At 34.4% G+C, this 7,175-nt stretch overlaps 1 non-coding gene across 1 annotated transcript; it reads right to left on the reverse strand.

Annotated features, from left to right (window-relative positions):
• Nucleotides 1-5,024: 5,024 nt before the first annotated feature.
• Nucleotides 5,025-5,096, reverse strand: TRNAE-CUC (transfer RNA glutamic acid (anticodon CUC)). The gene has a single exon. It is a non-coding gene; the product is annotated as a tRNA-Glu (tRNA).
• Between the last annotated feature and the right edge of the window lie 2,079 nt (nt 5,097-7,175).

A 7,175-nucleotide genomic window follows, 5' to 3' on the forward strand; every position in this document is an offset into this window, starting at 1 on the left:
AGATGTAATATGTAAATTACATGGGGTTATATGGGTATGTATCTCCGTTATTTGATGGCCTATAGACAGTCTATTCGGGGGAGGAGGATGATTTTGAACACCCCCATTGCGTTATTGCCACACCGTGCAATTTTTCCCTAGATTTAGGGAAACTTAAAACCAATAACCTGGTCTTTGTAACACTGCCTCTCTGTCCTTAAGCTATTCGTCCTGAATAAAGTCGCTATGGAGATTCTAAGATGTTGGATTCTTTTCTCTATATGAACTCAGACTCTCTACATGAACTACTTTTTGCTTCGACCTCGGAGAAAACTATACTCTATATAAAAGCTCATTTATTTTCTTCATAATCCTGTATGATCCTTCTCATGGTCTTTGCAATTTCGAGGTCATCCTTTTCTTTTTTTTTCTACTAACGGACTGTTTTCCCCTTTATCCCTTACAAATCCGTGAATGGTGCGTATCTCTTTTCTAAGTCGGTCACGTGTCAGGTACTGTGATGGTAGTTCACATGTAGCTTCATCTCTCCCCTAGTTAACAGCTTCGATGATGTGCAGCCTGTGCATTCATATTGCGAGCTACGACGAATCAGAAGAAATAGAGGAACCAAATCATTCTAAATTCTTCGGTTATCAAACCTAAACATGAAAAGTTAGTGATTTATGGTCCGGTTATATTTCTCCGTTATCCGAGTTTTCCTTCATCCCACTCCTGATGATAATTGAATCTCGGATTTGAGATATCTGCCTTGATTGGTATGAACCTCCACATGTACCCCTTATCTTGAACTTAACTTGCTCAATAAGAAGACTTCCGCAACTATAACTGTTCCCTAGCTTGGTAAAAGTATGAATTTTGGTCACATCAGAAAGTAACTTATATATCTATTGCCGGCATGGATTAGGGGAAATGGATCTACTACTACTTCTGATATACTGCATCATTTTTCTTCTTCACCGAGTTGTGGGACTTTCCTTCGATGAACACGACCCGCTTCGCTGAGAAAGGTTTTCAGGAGTGATTAAGTCGCCTTACAATCCAAAAAAATCCTATTGCAACCATTCAACGCTGTCCAATGTATTTACATCTCGCGCCAAGCTGATCTCACTTCTTTCTTTTTATTACATTATATCTCCTCTTTTTCCCTAATTACATATAAATCGACATGTAACTCCTTTCCAATGCCGCTATCACTTGAGTTCGAAAATTGAATCACCACTTGAAGCGGTTCCTTTGCAGTCTTGACCTTTAGTCCGCAAAACTTGTAGGTTTTGCCACTAGATAACCTTTATTTGGCATAAATCAGAAATTTTCTTTCGTAAAGAAAGCGGTGCTAATGTTCTACAACTTTCATTAAAGCTCTTTATGGAGAACGCTGTAGTTGCTGATAAGCACTTCTTCTCCGTTCTGGTAGTGAAAAAATTTACTTTTTTTGGAAAAGTGTCAATTTCTTCAGATCTTTCTTGGAAGTGGGCATTTCTTGATCTTGCGAATACTTATTTAGGTTCTTTAGCTGATCATCGATATACTTTCCAACACGCATCATGTCATTTAAGTATACTAAACAAATACACGACAATAATCGTTTCTCGTGACCTTAGGATATTGAGAGAGATTTAACAGTCTAAGCTTAACGTAAAACTTGAAATATGCAAAACATGAACATTGCTAGAACTGTGCTAAGTAATCTTAAACAAAGTAGGGGAAGAATTTTTAAGTAGTTTTATTTTCCGAAATCAGAGCATGGAAAATTATCTCACAACGCTACTTTGCAACCCCATCACGATTCACAAATTACTAGTGTATACTATTTCACCATCAATATTATTTCATTGCTTTTCTCTTCATTATGGATTATCGACACAAATTTCTTCCGCGACAGATTACGAATTAATATTTATTAAAATTACCGCGGCCCAATGGTTCAGCGAAAGAACTAGTCTTCGTCATTCTCTTGGTCCTTGGTACAGTTTTTACACAGTTTGTAGTCCGAAGATGTTCGATAATTAGTCCATTGAGAACCTCAGGATTTGACCCAAAGGATGTTGTGACCAGCAGTATTCGGCCAATGCTATTGATTGTCACCGATCTACAGGGTGATTTCAAAGTTGGAGTTGTTCTTTCACCAGCGAATAGAGATTCAAATCATAAGATTTTTTTTCTTTGGCGCTTTTTCGAAATATCAACATCAACGGAAATACAGGATGTCAAAGTTTTATTTTAAAAATTTTAATTTATTAATAATTGCTAAACCACTTGAGAAACAAAATTTTGTAGGTGTCAATGTCTACGTGGAAGGGAAATTCTTCAATAAATAAAATTATTTTTGAATTTATTAGTGGCGCGCGTATAAAAAAGTTGTTTAATATTTTTGAAAAAAATTGATACGCCACTGATTTTTTAAAAAATAAAAATTATTATTGAATTCCTGATTCAATTCTAAAAAGAAAATTTTTTTTTTTTAATTATTTCTTGATACGACGCATCATTTTCGAGTAAAAAAATCAAAACAGTTTTAGTGCGAGCTTAAAATTAAATGCTGTTTTAATTTAAAATTTAAAATTATCTAACCTATGATCAAAAGCAGCTGAAAAAAAATCATCGAAGTGATAGTTCCAATACAATTTGACTATCACTAATATCTACAAAATTTTGTTTAATTATCTCAAGTGGTTTGTTAATGATTAATAAATTTTAATTTCTTAAATATAATTTTGACACCCCATATCTCCGTTGATGTTGATATTTCGAAAAAGCGCCAAAGGAAAAAATCTTATCTTTTGAAGCCCTATTCGCTGGTGAAAGAGCAACTCCAACTTTGGAATCACCCTGTATTGACAAGCTATACTTAAGCTCTTGGACGTTAACAGTACGCACATATAGTGCGGTAACTTTAACTGGAATCAATGCAGTATCTATGTGGAATACGATTTTTGCCAAAATTGCCTAAACACGTCAATTTTTATTTTATCCGATACACTTTTTAGTTGTGTTTCGATGCTACAAGTGTCAACCCCTTAGCTAGAGCTTACCCTTAAAGTTTAAATGGAAAGGTGGTTCAAGTGATCCATCATTTTAAAGATCTTTTCGACCTGATTTTATCTGACATATTACTTTGGTGCACTTTCTCTAGACACGACTTGGCTGCATCGAGGCTGCCGCAAGACTCCTTGTTTATTTATTCTACACTAAATCGAATTATTTTTCCACATTTCAGCCTCGTCTATTCGGGGAAACTATTCCCCGTTTTCCAAACAGGCGCTATAGCCCGATAATTACATTCAAGAGTAGGCAGTGCAAGATTAATGATGCTTTTCCTGACGCTGCTGATATTAAACGTTTTCCTCTCCATCTAGACTAGTACACTAACTACCAGTCTGCTTACGTCTCATCAAAGGTTATCCGTTGCAAATGAATTAGAACTAGACCGAAGGGGCCTATAAATGATTTTCGGCCAGAGTCCCCGACCTGTTCAGTTTATTACAAAAAAATTAATTCGTCAATGCAACGTAGTCCCACATGCAACAATATTAAAATTGAAAGAGGTATGTCTAGGGGGTTGAGAATTCCGGCTTCTGGAGTAACATAGCCGGCCATCCCCCCTTTAAGGGATCAAATGAAACTGCTCTGTCTCTTTCGGAATCTGAAAATGCGCCATCCCCGACAAGAGAGGAATAGAACGATTCGGCGTATCCGGAATTCTGTAATTTGGCGTGGTTTGTGTTGATTGATCGTTGTGCTTGTCACCGCGAGAGCGATATAGAGAAATTTCCATTAATTTTCGTTGAAACTTTGACGGTTTGCCTAATATTAGCGGTGGCGGTCCTTTATCCATCAATTCGCTAGTCCAATTTGTACGCTTATATATACTTGAACTTCGGATGCTGATTCTTTCTTTTATTTATTTATTTTTTTGAGATCACGCCCCACACACCAGTAGGGGTTGTTGGAACGGTAGAACACCATACTATTCTGAGTAAAAACTAATTAAGAATAATTTACCTCTTACCCTTACTAAGGGCTGGGACGAGCATCCTTGGTAACATTTCCGGATCCAGGAAAAACCTGAAAAAAAGAATAGAAAAACGAAAATAAATAATAATCTAAATTCTATGCGAGGTGAATATTTAAAATGTATGAAACACTCTGAAAATCCTCCTCTCAATCTTTGAGGAATGATAGCATTTTTTTTGAGAGAAGCCATGCCATCATCCAAAAAGTTGATTTAAGGTAAATAGTTACTATTTGATATATATTCTTTACCTTGTTTTCTATGTTGGAGATTACTCCATGTGATAGTTGTGGGCGGTTAGATTCTTCAACTACGAATGACTTTCTAGATTATTCTGCTGGTAGTTTGAAGACATTTGTTAGAACTGCAAGAAATAGACTGGAATGCTCTCTATACAGTGCAATGTTCTGCAAAATGGTGAATATTGTATCCCCGTCTATAAAATTTAATCACCGTTGAACAATAAACACTAAATTCTTTTCGTAACATTAACAATGTAAAAAAATCTTTCAGCAAAGGTAACGTTATCGCCGTAATGACGGTGATACCTATGAGTAAAGAATTGTAGGTCTTTTAAATGGTTTGCTACTTTTTTTCCTAAGTTCTGAAGGCAGTAACAAATTTCGTATGAACTCTTACTAAATAATAAATTTGAACTAACATGTATTACGTAATAACTCAACGACAAGGGTTTATCGAAATTGGCCAAAGTCAAACTTTTCCTCTTAGCTCAAAAATCAAGATGATCGAAATCTTTTAATTGCTCTAATAAGTTTGTTTCCAAAACAGACATTAAGAGTGTGCTGCTCGTTTATGTCTCTCCTATAATTACAGAGATTTAAAAAAAAATGTATAAACATCGAAATTTATCCATATTCCACATATTTAGATTATTCGAATTATTACTAACAGTTCCCTTCTTTCTATAGTTGAAAATAAAATTTTCATTTATCATTTTAATTCATAAAAAAATAATATACTTTTTAAAATAATAAATACGGGCAAAAACTTCTTCCGATACCGGGAATCGAACCCGAGCCTCCTGGGTGAGAGCCAGGTATCCTAGCCACTAGACCATATCGGATATGTCTCAAGAAATGTAAATGCGCTATATCTAATAACACCTCTTTATAAAAAGAGATACAATTTAATATTTTTATATACATTTTTTTAATCATTTTTCTTTTTTATAGATTTTAAACTATCAAAACTTATATACAGTTAGCAAAAAAAGTATTTGCACACTTCAAGAATTGATATTATTACATAATGAAAAAAATCTAACGCACCTTAAGGATTTTATTTTGAAAATTAATTAAATTTACATTAGTTTTGATTAAAAAGATCATTGGGAAAAAAATCGAATCTCTAGTTTTAGCCATTAAAGAAATATTTTGATGCAAAGAAAGTATTTGCACATCTTCCTCGGTCGGAATAAGTAATAAAAAAAACGAGAAGAATGCATAAACAAGTTATTGCTTGTGCGGCATATTTATTCCATTATTACTCATAGTTTTACATCATATCAAATTTACTGCAATCAACATGTCTCCTAAGAAAAGTGAAATTAATAGCAAAACTAGAATTGAAGTAATCAATTTGCGAAATCAAGGAAAGAGTTATCGGGAAATAGCATCACAGTTGCGATTAGGCTTTTCCCCAGTCAGATATATAATTAAAAAACAGAAAGAAACCGGATCAACCGATAATAAACCTCGAAGTGGCCGTCCCCGTAAACTAACTGTGAGAGAGAGGAACCATGTTGTTAGAAACATTGTAAAAGATCCCCTTCAAAGTGCCCGAAATTTTGCCGAAGACATCGCATCAATATTCGGAAAAATAGTTACGCCGCAGACTATAAGAAATGTCCTTCATGAAGCCGGTCTTCGAGGGAGGCGGCCAAGGAAAAAGCCCTTTACAAGCAAGATAAACCAGAAGAAGCGGCTAGAGTTTGCAAGAACCTATAGGGACAAGCCTTTAGAATTTTGGAAAAAAGTTATATTTTCCGATGAAAGTAAATTTGAACTTTTTAAACCAGCCAGTATTTTGACAGTTTGGAGGAAAAAGAATACGGCTTTAGAGACAAAAAACGTCCTCAATACTGTTAAACACGGTGGAGGGAATGTTATGGTTTGGGGATGTATGGCATGGGCTGGAGTTGGAAATTTACAAGTTATTGATGATAAAATGACAGCACGTAGTTATGTGAATGTGTTGCGAGGCAATTTATCGACTAGTGCCCAAAAATTAGAATTGCAAAATGAGTTTTACTTTCAACAGGACAATGATCCTAAACACACCGCGCATATTACTCGAGAATGGTTGCTTTACAATGCACCTAGAAGACTTCCAACTCCACCTCAGTCGCCAGATCTGAACCCCATAGAAAATCTATGGCATTTGTTGGATCAGAAACTAAGGTCAAGGCATACGTCCAATGAAGAAGCTTTTAAAAGAATGCTCATCGAAACTTGGAATGAAATGTCTCCAGATATTACTAAAAAACTGGTTGAATCGATGCCTCGACGATTAGAAGCGGTTATCAAAGCAAAAGGGATGCATACGAAGTATTAATAAGTTGTTAATTTCATTATTTATTTTCTAATTATTCATCGTTGTAAATGTTTGAAAGTGTGCAAATACTTTCTTTGCATTAAAATATTCCTTTAATTGCTAAAACTAGAGGTCCGGTTTTTTTAAATATATTTTTTTGTTAAAATATAATGTAAATTCAATTCACTTTCAAAATAAAATACTTAATGTCCCATAGATCTCGCTTTGTTCCATAATAATCGCAATTATTGGGGTGTGCAAATAATTTTTTTGCTAACTGTATGTAGATCCATTGGCTTTTAATTATTCAGTACCAGACAGAAAAATGTTGTTTGATATTTGAAGAATATATTTGTATATAACGTTTCACGAATTTCTGATACTGATTTAATTTCGATCAATATAATCAATGTGAGAAAGAACATCGATATATTTTTTTATTCAATCAGTTTTTCAGTTACAACATAAAGTTCTGAATATAATAATTGTATCCCTTATTGAACTACTTTCATTTGATATACTACAATAGGACTTTTTCATTTGAAAATAAAAAATTAGTAGGGGTAGTTGGATAGGGGTGAAAAATTTGAACATCAAAAATAATGCGTTA

This window comes from Euwallacea similis, chromosome 29 (genome assembly GCF_039881205.1).
Source record: "Euwallacea similis isolate ESF13 chromosome 29, ESF131.1, whole genome shotgun sequence".
Lineage (NCBI taxonomy): Eukaryota > Metazoa > Arthropoda > Insecta > Coleoptera > Curculionidae > Euwallacea > Euwallacea similis.